The sequence below is a fragment of the Bufo bufo genome, chromosome 2 (assembly GCF_905171765.1).
Source record: "Bufo bufo chromosome 2, aBufBuf1.1, whole genome shotgun sequence".
NCBI classification, from domain to species: Eukaryota; Metazoa; Chordata; class Amphibia; order Anura; family Bufonidae; genus Bufo; species Bufo bufo.
In genome coordinates, this window is record NC_053390.1 from 492,188,777 (window position 1) to 492,204,476 (window position 15,700).

Below are 15,700 nucleotides of genomic sequence, written 5' to 3' on the forward strand. Positions count from 1 at the left end.
AAGCTGCGTTTGGGTTGTGAGATATTTGGATCAGAACCAGAGCAATTTTCTCATTGACAATAATAGAAAAATCATAAAAATTATGCCCCACTTAAGCACTCATATCTTCCTAGCCAAAGGTCCTAAAAATCTAAAACTTGCAGATATTAGAGAGCAAGGTAGGACCTTTATGCTGTGTAAATGGTTCTTCTGGGTTCTTTTTTACCTCTGAGAAGTCTGGATCAGAACCAAATCAATTTTCCCATTAACATTAATAGGAAAATCATAAAAACTAGGCCCCACTTAAGCACTCATAACTCACCAACTGATAGTCCGCAAGATTTGAAACTTGCAGGTGTTAGAGGGATAGGTATCTCCTTCAACCTTTATAAAGGGTTTGACAGGGTTCCCTTTGGGTTGGGAGACATTTGGATCAGAACCGAAGCAATTTTCGCAAATTCATAAAAACTAGGCCCCACTTAAGCACTCATATCTCATCAACAGTTAGTCCAGAAGATCTAAAACTTGCAGGATCTAGAAGGCTAGGTATAACCTTCAAGTGTTGTAAAGGGTTTGACTAAGCTGCGTTTGGCTTGTGAGATTTTTGGATCAGAACCAGAGCAATTTTCTCATTGACAATAATAGAAAAATCATAAAAATTATGCCCCACGTAAGCACTCATATCTCCCTAGCCAAAGGTCCTAAAAATCTAAAACTTACAGATATTAGAGAGCAAGGTAGGACCTTTAGGCTGTGTAAATGGTTCTTCTGGGTTCTTTTTGACCTCTGAGAAGTCTGGATCAGAACCAAATAAATTTTCCCATTAACATTAATAGGAAAATCATAAAAACTAGACCCCACTTAAGCACTCATAACTCACCAATTGATAGTCCGCAAGATCTGAAACTTGCAGTTGTTAGAGGGATAGGTATCTCCTTCAAGCTTTATAAAGGGTTTGACTGGGTTCCCTTTGGGTTGGGAGACATTTGGATCAGAACCGAAGCAATTTTCTCAAATTCATAAAAACTAGGCCCCACTTAAGCACTCATATGTCACCAACTGATAGTCCAGAAGATCTAAAACTTGCAGGATCTAGAATTCTAGGTATATACTTCAAGCTTTGTAAAGGGTTTGACTAAGCTGCTTTTGGGTTGTGAGATATTTTGATCAGAACCAGAGAAATTTTCCCATTGACAATAATAGGAAAATCATAAAAACTAGGCCCCACTTAAGCACTCATAACTCACCAACTGATAGTCCGCAAGATTTGAAACTTGCAGGTGTTAGAGGGATAGGTATCTCCTTCAACCCTTATAAAGGGTTTGACAGGGTTCCCTTTGGGTTGGGAGACATTTGGATCAGAACCGAAGCAATTTTCGCAAATTCATAAAAACTAGGCCCCACTTAAGCACTCATATCTCACCAACTGATAGTCAAGAAGATCTAAAACTTGCAGGATCTAGAAGGCTAGGTATAACCTTCAAGTGTTGTAAAGGGTTTGACTAAGCTGCGTTTGGCTTGTGAGATTTTTGGATCAGAACCAGAGCAATTTTCTCATTGACAATAATAGAAAAATCATAAAAATTATGCCCCACGTAAGCACTCATATCTCCCTAGCCAAAGGTCCTAAAAATCTAAAACTTACAGATATTAGAGAGCAAGGTAGGACCTTTAGGCTGTGTAAATGGTTCTTCTGGGTTCTTTTTGACCTCTGAGAAGTCTGGATCAGAACCAAATAAATTTTCCCATTAACATTAATAGGAAAATCATAAAAACTAGACCCCACTTAAGCACTCATAACTCACCAATTGATAGTCCGCAAGATCTGACACTTGCAGTTGTTAGAGGGATAGGTATCTCCTTCAAGCTTTATAAAGGGTTTGACTGGGTTCCCTTTGGGTTGGGAGACATTTGGATCAGAACCGAAGCAATTTTCGCAAATTCATAAAAACTAGGCCCCACTTAAGCACTCATATCTCACCAACTGATAGTCAAGAAGATCTAAAACTTGCAGGATCTAGAAGGCTAGGTATATCCTTCAAACTTTGTAAAGGGTTTGACTAAGCTGCTTTTGGGTTGTAAGATATTTGGATCAGAACCAGAGCAAATTTCCCATTGACAATAATAGGAAAATCATAAAAATGATGCCCCACTTAAGCACTCATATCTCCCTAGCCAAAGGTCCTAAAAATCTAAAACTTGCAGATATTAGAGAGCAAGGTAGGACCTTTATGCTGTGTAAATGGTTCTTCTGGGTTCTTTTTGACCTCTGAGAAGTCTGGATCAGAACCAAATCAATTTTCCCATTAACATTAATAGGAAAATCATAAAAACTAGGCCCCACTTAAGCACTCATAACTCACCAACTGATAGTCCGCAAGATTTGAAACTTGCAGGTGTTAGAGGGATAGGTATCTCCTTCAACCTTTATAAAGGGTTTGACAGGGTTCCCTTTGGGTTTGGAGACATTTGGATCAGAACCGAAGCAATTTTCTCAAATTCATAAAAACTAGGCCCCACTTAAGCACTCATATCTCACCAACTGATAGTCCAGAAGATCTAAAACTTGCAGGATCTAGAAGGCTAGGTATAACCTTCAAGCTTTGTAAAGGGTTTGACTAAGCTGCGTTTGGGTTGTGAGATATTTGGATCAGAACCAGAGCAATTTTCTCATTGACAATAATAGAAAAATCATAAAAATTATGCCCCACTTAAGCACTCATATCTCCCTAGCCAAAGGTCCTAAAAATCTAAAACTTGCAAATATTAGAGAGCAAGGTAGGACCTTTATGCTGTGTAAATGGTTCTTCTGGGTTCTTTTTGACCTCTGAGAAGTCTGGATCAGAACCAAATCAATTTTCCCATTAACATTATTAGGAAAATCATAAAAACTAGGCCCCACTTAAGCACTCATAACTCACCAACTGATAGTCCGCAAGATTTGAAACTTGCAGGTGTTAGAGGGATAGGTATCTCCTTCAACCTTTATAAAGGGTTTGACAGGGTTCCCTTTGGGTTGGGAGACATTTGGATCAGAACCGAAGCAATTTTCTCAAATTCATAAAAACTAGGCCCCACTTAAGCACTCATATGTCACCAACTGATAGTCCAGAAGATCTAAAACTTGCAGGATCTAGAATTCTACGTATATACTTCAAGCTTTGTAAAGGGTTTGACTAAGCTGCTTTTGGGTTGTGAGATATTTTGATCAGAACCAGAGAAATTTTCCCATTGACAATAATAGGAAAATCATAAAAACTAGGCCCCACTTAAGCACTCATAACTCACCAACTGATAGTCCGCAAGATTTGAAACTTGCAGGTGTTAGAGGGATAGGTATCTCCTTCAACCCTTATAAAGGGTTTGACAGGGTTCCCTTTGGGTTGGGAGACATTTGGATCAGAACCGAAGCAATTTTCGCAAATTCATAAAAACTAGGCCCCACTTAAGCACTCATATCTCACCAACTGATAGTCCAGAAGATCTAAAACTTGCAGGATCTAGAAGGCTAGGTATAACCTTCAAGTGTTGTAAAGGGTTTGACTAAGCTGCGTTTGGCTTGTGAGATTTTTGGATCAGAACCAGAGCAATTTTCTCATTGACAATAATAGAAAAATCATAAAAATTATGCCCCACGTAAGCACTCATATCTCCCTAGCCAAAGGTCCTAAAAATCTAAAACTTACAGATATTAGAGAGCAAGGTAGGACCTTTAGGCTGTGTAAATGGTTCTTCTGGGTTCTTTTTGACCTCTGAGAAGTCTGGATCAGAACCAAATAAATTTTCCCATTAACATTAATAGGAAAATCATAAAAACTAGACCCTACTTAAGCACTCATAACTCACCAATTGATAGTCCGCAAGATCTGAAACTTGCAGTTGTTAGAGGGATAGGTATCTCCTTCAAGCTCTATAAAGGGTTTGACTGGGTTCCCTTTGGGTTGGGAGACATTTGGATCAGAACCGAAGCAATTTTCGCAAATTCATAAAAACTAGGCCCCACTTAAGCACTCATATCTCACCAACTGATAGTCAAGAAGATCTAAAACTTGCAGGATCTAGAAGGCTAGGTATATCCTTCAAACTTTGTAAAGGGTTTGACTAAGCTGCTTTTGGGTTGTAAGATATTTGGATCAGAACCAGAGCAATTTTCCCATTGACAATAATAGGAAAATCATAAAAATTATGCCCCACTTAAGCACTCATATCTCCCTAGCCAAAGGTCCTAAAAATCTAAAACTTGCAGATATTAGAGAGCAAGGTAGGACCTTTATGCTGTGTAAATGGTTCTTCTGGGTTCTTTTTGACCTCTGAGAAGTCTGGATCAGAACCAAATCAATTTTCCCATTAACATTAATAGGAAAATCATAAAAACTAGGCCCCACTTAAGCACTCATAACTCACCAACTGATAGTCCGCAAGATTTGAAACTTGCAGGTGTTAGAGGGATAGGTATCTCCTTCAACCTTTATAAAGGGTTTGACAGGGTTCCCTTTGGGTTTGGAGACATTTGGATCAGAACCGAAGCAATTTTCTCAAATTCATAAAAACTAGGCCCCACTTAAGCACTTATATCTCACCAACTGATAGTCCAGAAGATCTAAAACTTGCAGGATCTAGAAGGCTAGGTATATCATTCAAGCTTTGTAAAGGGTTTGACTAAGCTGCTTTTGGGTTGTGAGATATTTTGATCAGAACCAGAGAAATTTTCCCATGGACAATAATAGGAAAATCATAAAAACTAGGCCCCACTTAAGCACTTATAACTCACCAACTGATAGTCCGCAAGATTTGAAACTTGCAGGTGTTAGAGGGATAGGTATCTCCTTCAACCTTTATAAAGGGTTTGACAGGGTTCCCTTTGGGTTGGGAGACATTTGGATCAGAACCGAAGCAATTTTCGCAAATTCATAAAAACTAGGCCCCACTTAAGCACTCATATCTCACCAACTGATAGTCCAGAAGATTTAAAACTTGCAGGATCTAGAAGGCTAGGTATATCCTTCAAGCTTTGTAAAGGGTTTGACTAAGCTGCTTTTGGGTTGTGAGATATTTGGATCAGAACCAGAGCAATTTTCCCATTGACAATAATAGAAAAATCATAAAAATTATGCCCCACTTAAGCACTCATATCTCCTAGCCAAAGGTCCTAAAAATCTAAAACTTGCAGATATTAGAGAGCAAGGTAGGACCTTTATGCTGTGTAAATGGTTCTTCTGGGTTCTTTTTGACCTCTGAGAAGTCTGGATCAGAACCAAATCAATTTTCCCATTAACATTAATAGGAAAATCATAAAAACTAGGCCCCACTTAAGCACTCATAACTCACCAACTGATAGTCCGCAAGATTTGAAACTTGCAGGTGTTAGAGGGATAGGTATCTCCTTCAACCTTTATAAAGGGTTTGACAGGGTTCCCTTTGGGTTGGGAGACATTTGGATCAGAACCGAAGCAATTTTCGCAAATTCATAAAAACTAGGCCCCACTTAAGCACTCATATCTCACCAACTGATAGTCCAGAAGATCTAAAACTTGCAGGATCTAGAAGGCTAGGTATATCCTTCAAGCTTTGTAAAGGGTTTGACTAAGCTGCTTTTGGGTTGTGAGATATTTTGATCAGAACCAGAGAAATTTTCCCATTGACAATAATAGGAAAATCATAAAAACTAGGCCCCACTTAAGCACTCATAACTCACCAACTGATAGTCCGCAAGATTTGAAACTTGCAGGTGTTAGAGATATAGGTATCTCCTTCAATCTTTATAAAGGGTTTGACAGGGTTCCCTTTGGGTTGGGAGACATTTGGATCAGAACCGAAGCAATTTTCGCAAATTCATAAAAACTAGGCCCCACTTAAGCACTCATATCTCACCAACTGATAGTCCAGAAGATTTTTAAACTTGCAGGATCTAGAAGGCTAGGTATATCCTTCAAGCTTTGTAAAGGGTTTGACTAAGCTGCTTTTGGGTTGTGAGATATTTGGATCAGAACCAGAGCAATTTTCCCATTGACAATAATAGAAAAATCATAAAAATTATGCCCCACTTAAGCACTCATATCTCCCTAGCCAAAGGTCCTAAAAATCTAAAACTTGCAGATATTAGAGAGCAAGGTAGGACCTTTATGCTGTGTAAATGGTTCTTCTGGGTTCTTTTTGACCTCTGAGAAGTCTGGATCAGAACCAAATCAATTTTCCCATTAACATTAATAGGAAAATCATAAAAACTAGGCCCCACTTAAGCACTCATAACTCACCAACTGATAGTCCGCAAGATTTGAAACTTGCAGGTGTTAGAGGGATAGGTATCTCCTTCAACCTTTATAAAGGGTTTGACAGGGTTCCCTTTGGGTTGGGAGACATTTGGATCAGAACCGAAGCAATTTTCGCAAATTCATAAAACTAGGCCCCACTTAAGCACTCATATCTCACCAACTGATAGTCCAGAAGATCTAAAACTTGCAGGATCTAGAAGGCTACGTATAACCTTCAAGTGTTGTAAAGGGTTTGACTAAGCTGCGTTTGGCCTGTGAGATTTTTGGATCAGAACCAGAGCAATTTTCTCATTGACAATAATAGAAAAATCATAAAAATTATGCCCCACTTAAGCACTCATATCTCCCTAGCCAAAGGTCCTAAAAATCTAAAACTTGCAGATATTAGAGAGCAAGGTAGGACCTTTATGCTGTGTAAATGGTTCTTCTGGGTTCTTTTTGACCTCTGAGAATTCTGGATCAGAACCAAATAAATTTTCCCATTAACATTAATAGGAAAATCATAAAAACTAGACCCCACTTAAGCACTCATAACTCACCAATTGATAGTCCGCAAGATCTGAAACTTGCAGTTGTTAGAGGGATAGGTATCTCCTTCAAGCTTTATAAAGGGTTTGACTGGGTTCCCTTTGGGTTGGGAGACATTTGGATCAGAACCGAAGCAATTTTCGCAAATTCATAAAAACTAGGCCCCACTTAAGCACTCATATCTCACCAACTGATAGTCAAGAAGATCTAAAACTTGCAGGATCTAGAAGGCTAGGTATATCCTTCAAACTTTGTAAAGGGTTTGACTAAGCTGCTTTTGGGTTGTGAGATATTTGGATAACAACCAGAGCAATTTTCCCATTGACAATAATAGGAAAATCATAAAAATTATGCCCCACTTAAGCACTCATAACTCACCAACTGATAGTCCGCAAGATCTGAAACTTGCAGGTGTTAGAGGGATAGGTATCTCCTTCAACCTTTATAAAGGGTTTGACAGGGTTCCCTTTGGGTTGGGAGACATTTGGATCAGAACCGAAGCAATTTTCGCAAATTGATAAAAACTAGGCCCCACTTAAGCACTCATATCTTACCAACTGATAGTCCAGAAGATTTAAAACTTGCAGGATCTAGAAGGCTAGGTATAAACTTCAAGTGTTGTAAAGGGTTTGACTAAGCTGCGTTTTGGGTTGTGAGATATTTGGATCAGAACCAGAGCAATTTTCTCATTGACAATAATAGAAAAATCATAAAAATTATGCCCCACTTAAGCACTCATATCTCCCTAGCCAAAGGTCCTAAAAATCTAAAACTTGCAGATATTAGATAGCAAGGTAGGACCTTTATGCTGTGTAAATGGTTCTTCTGGGTTCTTTTTTACCTCTGAGAAGTCTGGATCAGAACCAAATCAATTTTCCCATTAACATTAATAGGAAAATCATAAAAACTAGGCCCCACTTAAGCACTCATAACTCACCAATTGATAGTCCGCAAGATCTGAAACTTGCAGTTGTTAGAGGGATAGGTATCTCCTTCAAGCTTTATAAACGGTTTGACTGGGTTCCCTTTGGGTTGGGAGACATTTGGATCAGAACCGAAGCAATTTTCGCAAATTCATAAAAACTAGGCCCCACTTAAGCACTCATATCTCACCAACTGATAGTCCAGAAGATCTAAAACTTGCAGGATCTAGAAGGCTAGGTATATCCTTCAAGCTTTGTAAAGGGTTTGACTAAGCTGCTTTTGGGTTGTGAGATATTTGGATCAGAACCAGAGCAATTTTCCCATTGACAATAATAGGAAAATCATAAAAACTAGGCCCCACTTAAGCACTCATAACTCACCAACTGATAGTCCGCAAGATCTGAAACTTGCAGGTGTTAGAGGGATAGGTATCTCCTTCAAGCTTTATAAAGGGTTTGACAGGGTTCCCTTTGGGTTGGGAGACATTTGGATCAGAACCGAAGCCATTTTCGCAAATTCATAAAAACTAGGCCCCACTTAAGCATTAATATCTCACCAACTGATAGTCCAGAAGATTTAAAACTTGCAGGATCTAGAAGGCTAGGTATATCCTTCAAGCTTTGTAAAGGGTTTGACTAAGCTGCTTTTGGGTTGTGAGATATTTGGATCAGAACCAGAGCAATTTTCCCATTGACAATAATAGAAAAATCATAAAAATTATGCCCCACTTAAGCACTCATATCTCCCTAGCCAAAGGTCCTAAAAATCTAAATCTTGCAGATATTAGAGAGCAAGGTAGGACCTTTATGCTGTGTAAATGGTTCTTCTGGGTTCTTTTTGACCTCTGAGAAGTCTGGATCAGAACCAAATCAATTTTCCCATTAACATTAATAGGAAAATCATAAAAACTAGGCCCCACTTAAGCACTCATAACTCACCAACTGATAGTCCGCAAGATCTGAAACTTGCAGGTGTTAGAGGGATAGGTATCTCCTTCAAGCTTTATAAAGGGTTTGACAGGGTTCCCTTTGGGTTGGGAGACATTTGGATCAGAACTGAAGCAATTTTCGCAAATTCATAAAAACTAGGCCCCACTTAAGCACTGATATCTCACCAACTGATAGTCCAGAAGATCTACAACTTGCAGGATCTAGAAGGCTAGGTATAACCTTCAAGTGTTGTAAAGGGTTTGACTAAGCTGCGTTTGGGTTGTGAGATATTTGGATCAGAACCAGAGCAATTTTCTCATTGACAATAATAGAAAAATCATAAAAATTATGCCCCACTTAAGCACTCATATCTCCCTAGCCAAAGGTCCTAAAAATCTAAAACTTGCAGATATTAGAGAGCAAGGTAGGACCTTTATGCTGTGTAAATGGTTCTTCTGGGTTCTTTTTGACCTCTGAGAAGTCTGGATCAGAACCAAATCAATTTTCCCATTAACATTAATAGGAAAATCATAAAAACTAGGCCCCACTTAAGCACTCATAACTCACCAACTGATAGTCCGCAAGATTTGAAACTTGCAGGTGTTAGAGGGATAGGTATCTCCTTCAACCTTTATAAAGGGTTTGACAGGGTTCCCTTTGGGTTGGGAGACATTTGGATCAGAACCGAAGCAATTTTCACAAATTCATAAAAACTAGGCCCCACTTAAGCACTCATATCTCACCAACTGATAGTCCAGAAGATTTAAAACTTGCAGGATCTAGAAGGATAGGTATATCCTTCAAGCTTTGTAAAGGGTTTGACTCAGCTGCTTTTGGGTTGTGAGATATTTGGATCAGAACCAGAGCAATTTTCCCATTGACAATAATAGAAAAATCATAAAAATTATGCCCCACTTAAGCACTCATATCTCCCTAGCCAAAGGTCCTAAAAATCTAAAACTTGCAGATATTAGAGAGCAAGGTAGGACCTTTATACTGTGTAAATGGTTCTTCTGGGTACTTTTTGACCTCTGAGAAGTCTGGATCAGAACCAAATCAATTTTCCCATTAACATTAATAGGAAAATCATAAAAACTAGGCCCCACTTAAGCACTCATAACTCACCAACTGATAGTCCGCAAGATTTGAAACTTGCAGGTGTTAGAGGGATAGGTATCTCCTTCAAACTTTATAAAGGGTTTGACAGGGTTCCCTTTGGGTTGGGAGACATTTGGATCAGAACCGAAGCAATTTTCGCAAATTCATAAAAACTAGGCCCCACTTAAGCACTCATATCTCACCAACTGATAGTCCAGAAGATTTAAAACTTGCAGGATCTAGAAGGCTAGGTATATCCTTCAAGCTGTGTAAAGGGTTTGACTAAGCTGCTTTTGGGTTGTGAGATATTTGGATCAGAACCAGAGCAATTTTCCCATTGACAATAATATAAAAATCTTAAAAATTATGCCCCACTTAAGCACTCATATCTCCCTAGCCAAAGGTTCTAAAAATCTAAAACTTGCAGATATTAGAGAGCAAGGTAGGAACTTTATGCTGTGTAAATGGTTCTTCTGGGTTCTTTTTGACCTCTGAGAAGTCTGGATCAGAACCAAATCAATTTTCACATTAACATTAATAGGAAAATCATAAAAACTAGGCCACACTTAAGCACTCATAACTCACCAACTGATAGTCCGCAAGATCTGAAACTTGCAGGTGTTAGAGGGATAGGTATCTCCTTCAAGCTTTATAAAGGGTTTGACAGGGTTCCCTTTGGGTTGGGAGACATTTGGATCAGAACCGAAGCAATTTTCGCAAATTCATAAAAACTAGGCCCCACTTAAGCACTCATATCTCACCAACTGATAGTCCAGAAGATCTAAAACTTGCAGGATCTAGAAGGCTAGGTATAACCTTCAAGTGTTGTAAAGGGTTTGACTAAGCTGCGTTTGGGTTGTGAGATATTTGGATCAGAACCAGAGCAATTTTCTCATTGACAATAATAGAAAAATCATAAAAATTATGCCCCACTTAAGCACTCATATCTCCCTAGCCAAAGGTCCTAAAAATCTAAAACTTGCAGATATTAGAGAGCAAGGTAGGACCTTTATGCTGTGTAAATGGTTCTTCTGGGTTCTTTTTGACCTCTGAGAAGTCTGGATTAGAACCAAATCAATTTTTTCCATTAACATTAATAGGAAAATCATAAAAACTAGGCCCCACTTAAGCACTCATAACTCACCAACTGATAGTCCGCAAGATTTGAAACTTGCAGGTGTTAGAGGGATAGGTATCTCCTTCAACCTTTATAAAGGGTTTGACAGGGTTCCCTTTGGGTTGGGAGACATTTGGATCAGAACAGAAGCAATTTTCACAAATTCATAAAAACTAGGCCCCACTTAAGCACTCATATCTCACCAACTGATAGTCCAGAAGATTTAAAACTTGCAGGATCTAGAAGGCTAGGGATATCCTTCAAGCTTTGTAAAGGGTTTGACTCAGCTGCTTTTGGGTTGTGAGATATTTGGATCAGAACCAGAGCAATTTTCCCATTGACAATAATAGAAAAATCATAAAAATTATGCCCCACTTAAGCACTCATATCTCCCTAGCCAAAGGTCCTAAAAATCTAAAACTTGCAGATATTAGAGAGCAAGGTAGGACCTTTATGCTGTGTAAATGGTTCTTCTGGGTTCTTTTTGACCTCTGAGAAGTCTGGATCAGAACCAAATCAATTTTCCCATTAACATTAATAGGAAAATCATAAAAACTAGGCCCCACTTAAGCACTCATAACTCACCAACTGATAGTCCGCAAGATTTGAAACTTGCAGGTGTTAGAGGGATAGGTATCTCCTTCAACCTTTATAAAGGGTTTGACAGGGTTCCCTTTGGGTTGGGAGACATTTGGATCAGAACCGAAGCAATTTTCGCAAATTCATAAAAACTAGGCCCCACTTAAGCACTCATATCTCACCAACTGATAGTCCACAAGATCTAAAACTTGCAGGATCTAGAAGGCTAGGTATAACCTTCAAGTGTTGTAAAGGGTTTGACTAAGCTGCGTTTGGCTTGTGAGATTTTTGGATCAGAACCAGAGCAATTTTCTCATTGACAATAATAGAAAAATCATAAAAATTATGCCCCACGTAAGCACTCATATCTCCCTAGCCAAAGGTCCTAAAAATCTAAAACTTGCAGATATTAGAGAGCAAGGTAGGACCTTTATGCTGTGTAAATGGTTCTTCTGGGTTCTTTTTGACCTCTGAGAAGTCTGGATCAGAACCAAATACATTTTCCCATTAACATTAATAGGAAAATCATAAAAACTAGACCCCACTTAAGCACTCATAACTCACCAATTGATAGTCCGCAAGATCTGAAACTTGCAGTTGTTAGAGGGATAGGTATCTCCTTCAAGCTTTATAAAGGGTTTGACTGGGTTCCCTTTGGGTTGGGAGACATTTGGATCAGAACCGAAGCAATTTTCGCAAATTCATAAAAACTAGGCCCCACTTAAGCACTCATATCTCACCAACTGATAGTCAAGAAGATCTAAAACTTGCAGGATCTAGAAGGCTAGGTATATCCTTCAAACTTTGTAAAGGGTTTGACTAAGCTGCTTTTGGGTTGTGAGATATTTGGATAACAACCAGAGCAATTTTCCCATTGACAATAATAGGAAAATCATAAAAATTATGCCCCACTTAAGCACTCATAACTCACCAACTGATAGTCCGCAAGATCTGAAACTTGCAGGTGTTAGAGGGATAGGTATCTCCTTCAACCTTTATAAAGGGTTTGACAGGGTTCCCTTTGGGTTGGGAGACATTTGGATCAGAACCGAAGCAATTTTCGCAAATTGATAAAAACTAGGCCCCACTTAAGCACTCATATCTTACCAACTGATAGTCCAGAAGATTTAAAACTTGCAGGATCTAGAAGGCTAGGTATAAACTTCAAGTGTTGTAAAGGGTTTGACTAAGCTGCGTTTTGGGTTGTGAGATATTTGGATCAGAACCAGAGCAATTTTCTCATTGACAATAATAGAAAAATCATAAAAATTATGCCCCACTTAAGCACTCATATCTCCCTAGCCAAAGGTCCTAAAAATCTAAAACTTGCAGATATTAGATAGCAAGGTAGGACCTTTATGCTGTGTAAATGGTTCTTCTGGGTTCTTTTTTACCTCTGAGAAGTCTGGATCAGAACCAAATCAATTTTCCCATTAACATTAATAGGAAAATCATAAAAACTAGGCCCCACTTAAGCACTCATAACTCACCAATTGATAGTCCGCAAGATCTGAAACTTGCAGTTGTTAGAGGGATAGGTATCTCCTTCAAGCTTTATAAACGGTTTGACTGGGTTCCCTTTGGGTTGGGAGACATTTGGATCAGAACCGAAGCAATTTTCGCAAATTCATAAAAACTAGGCCCCACTTAAGCACTCATATCTCACCAACTGATAGTCCAGAAGATCTAAAACTTGCAGGATCTAGAAGGCTAGGTATATCCTTCAAGCTTTGTAAAGGGTTTGACTAAGCTGCTTTTGGGTTGTGAGATATTTGGATCAGAACCAGAGCAATTTTCCCATTGACAATAATAGGAAAATCATAAAAACTAGGCCCCACTTAAGCACTCATAACTCACCAACTGATAGTCCGCAAGATCTGAAACTTGCAGGTGTTAGAGGGATAGGTATCTACTTCAACCTTTATAAAGGGTTTGACAGGGTTCCCTTTGGGTTGGGAGACATTTGGATCAGAACCGAAGCCATTTTCGCAAATTCATAAAAACTAGGCCCCACTTAAGCATTAATATCTCACCAACTGATAGTCCAGAAGATTTAAAACTTGCAGGATCTAGAAGGCTAGGTATATCCTTCAAGCTTTGTAAAGGGTTTGACTAAGCTGCTTTTGGGTTGTGAGATATTTGGATCAGAACCAGAGCAATTTTCCCATTGACAATAATAGAAAAATCATAAAAATTATGCCCCACTTAAGCACTCATATCTCCCTAGCCAAAGGTCCTAAAAATCTAAATCTTGCAGATATTAGAGAGCAAGGTAGGACCTTTATGCTGTGTAAATGGTTCTTCTGGGTTCTTTTTGACCTCTGAGAAGTCTGGATCAGAACCAAATCAATTTTCCCATTAACATTAATAGGAAAATCATAAAAACTAGGCCCCACTTAAGCACTCATAACTCACCAACTGATAGTCCGCAAGATCTGAAACTTGCAGGTGTTAGAGGGATAGGTATCTCCTTCAAGCTTTATAAAGGGTTTGACAGGGTTCCCTTTGGGTTGGGAGACATTTGGATCAGAACTGAAGCAATTTTCGCAAATTCATAAAAACTAGGCCCCACTTAAGCACTGATATCTCACCAACTGATAGTCCAGAAGATCTACAACTTGCAGGATCTAGAAGGCTAGGTATAACCTTCAAGTGTTGTAAAGGGTTTGACTAAGCTGCGTTTGGGTTGTGAGATATTTGGATCAGAACCAGAGCAATTTTCTCATTGACAATAATAGAAAAATCATAAAAATTATGCCCCACTTAAGCACTCATATCTCCCTAGCCAAAGGTCCTAAAAATCTAAAACTTGCAGATATTAGAGAGCAAGGTAGGACCTTTATGCTGTGTAAATGGTTCTTCTGGGTTCTTTTTGACCTCTGAGAAGTCTGGATCAGAACCAAATCAATTTTCCCATTAACATTAATAGGAAAATCATAAAAACTAGGCCCCACTTAAGCACTCATAACTCACCAACTGATAGTCCGCAAGATTTGAAACTTGCAGGTGTTAGAGGGATAGGTATCTCCTTCAACCTTTATAAAGGGTTTGACAGGGTTCCCTTTGGGTTGGGAGACATTTGGATCAGAACAGAAGCAATTTTCACAAATTCATAAAAACTAGGCCCCACTTAAGCACTCATATCTCACCAACTGATAGTCCAGAAGATTTAAAACTTGCAGGATCTAGAAGGCTAGGTATATCCTTCAAGCTTTGTAAAGGGTTTGACTCAGCTGCTTTTGGGTTGTGAGATATTTGGATCAGAACCAGAGCAATTTTCCCATTGACAATAATAGAAAAATCATAAAAATTATGCCCCACTTAAGCACTCATATCTCCCTAGCCAAAGGTCCTAAAAATCTAAAACTTGCAGATATTAGAGAGCAAGGTAGGACCTTTATACTGTGTAAATGGTTCTTCTGGGTACTTTTTGACCTCTGAGAAGTCTGGATCAGAACCAAATCAATTTTCCCATTAACATTAATAGGAAAATCATAAAAACTAGGCCCCACTTAAGCACTCATAACTCACCAACTGATAGTCCGCAAGATTTGAAACTTGCAGGTGTTAGAGGGATAGGTATCTCCTTCAAACTTTATAAAGGGTTTGACAGGGTTCCCTTTGGGTTGGGAGACATTTGGATCAGAACCGAAGCAATTTTCGCAAATTCATAAAAACTAGGCCCCACTTAAGCACTCATATCTCACCAACTGATAGTCCAGAAGATTTAAAACTTGCAGGATCTAGAAGGCTAGGTATATCCTTCAAGCTGTGTAAAGGGTTTGACTAAGCTGCTTTTGGGTTGTGAGATATTTGGATCAGAACCAGAGCAATTTTCCCATTGACAATAATATAAAAATCTTAAAAATTATGCCCCACTTAAGCACTCATATCTCCCTAGCCAAAGGTTCTAAAAATCTAAAACTTGCAGATATTAGAGAGCAAGGTAGGAACTTTATGCTGTGTAAATGGTTCTTCTGGGTTCTTTTTGACCTCTGAGAAGTCTGGATCAGAACCAAATCAATTTTCACATTAACATTAATAGGAAAATCATAAAAACTAGGCCACACTTAAGCACTCATAACTCACCAACTGATAGTCCGCAAGATCTGAAACTTGCAGGTGTTAGAGGGATAGGTATCTCCTTCAAGCTTTATAAAGGGTTTGACAGGGTTCCCTTTGGGTTGGGAGACATTTGGATCAGAACCGAAGCAATTTTCGCAAATTCATAAAAACTAGGCCCCACTTAAGCACTGATATCTCACCAACTGATA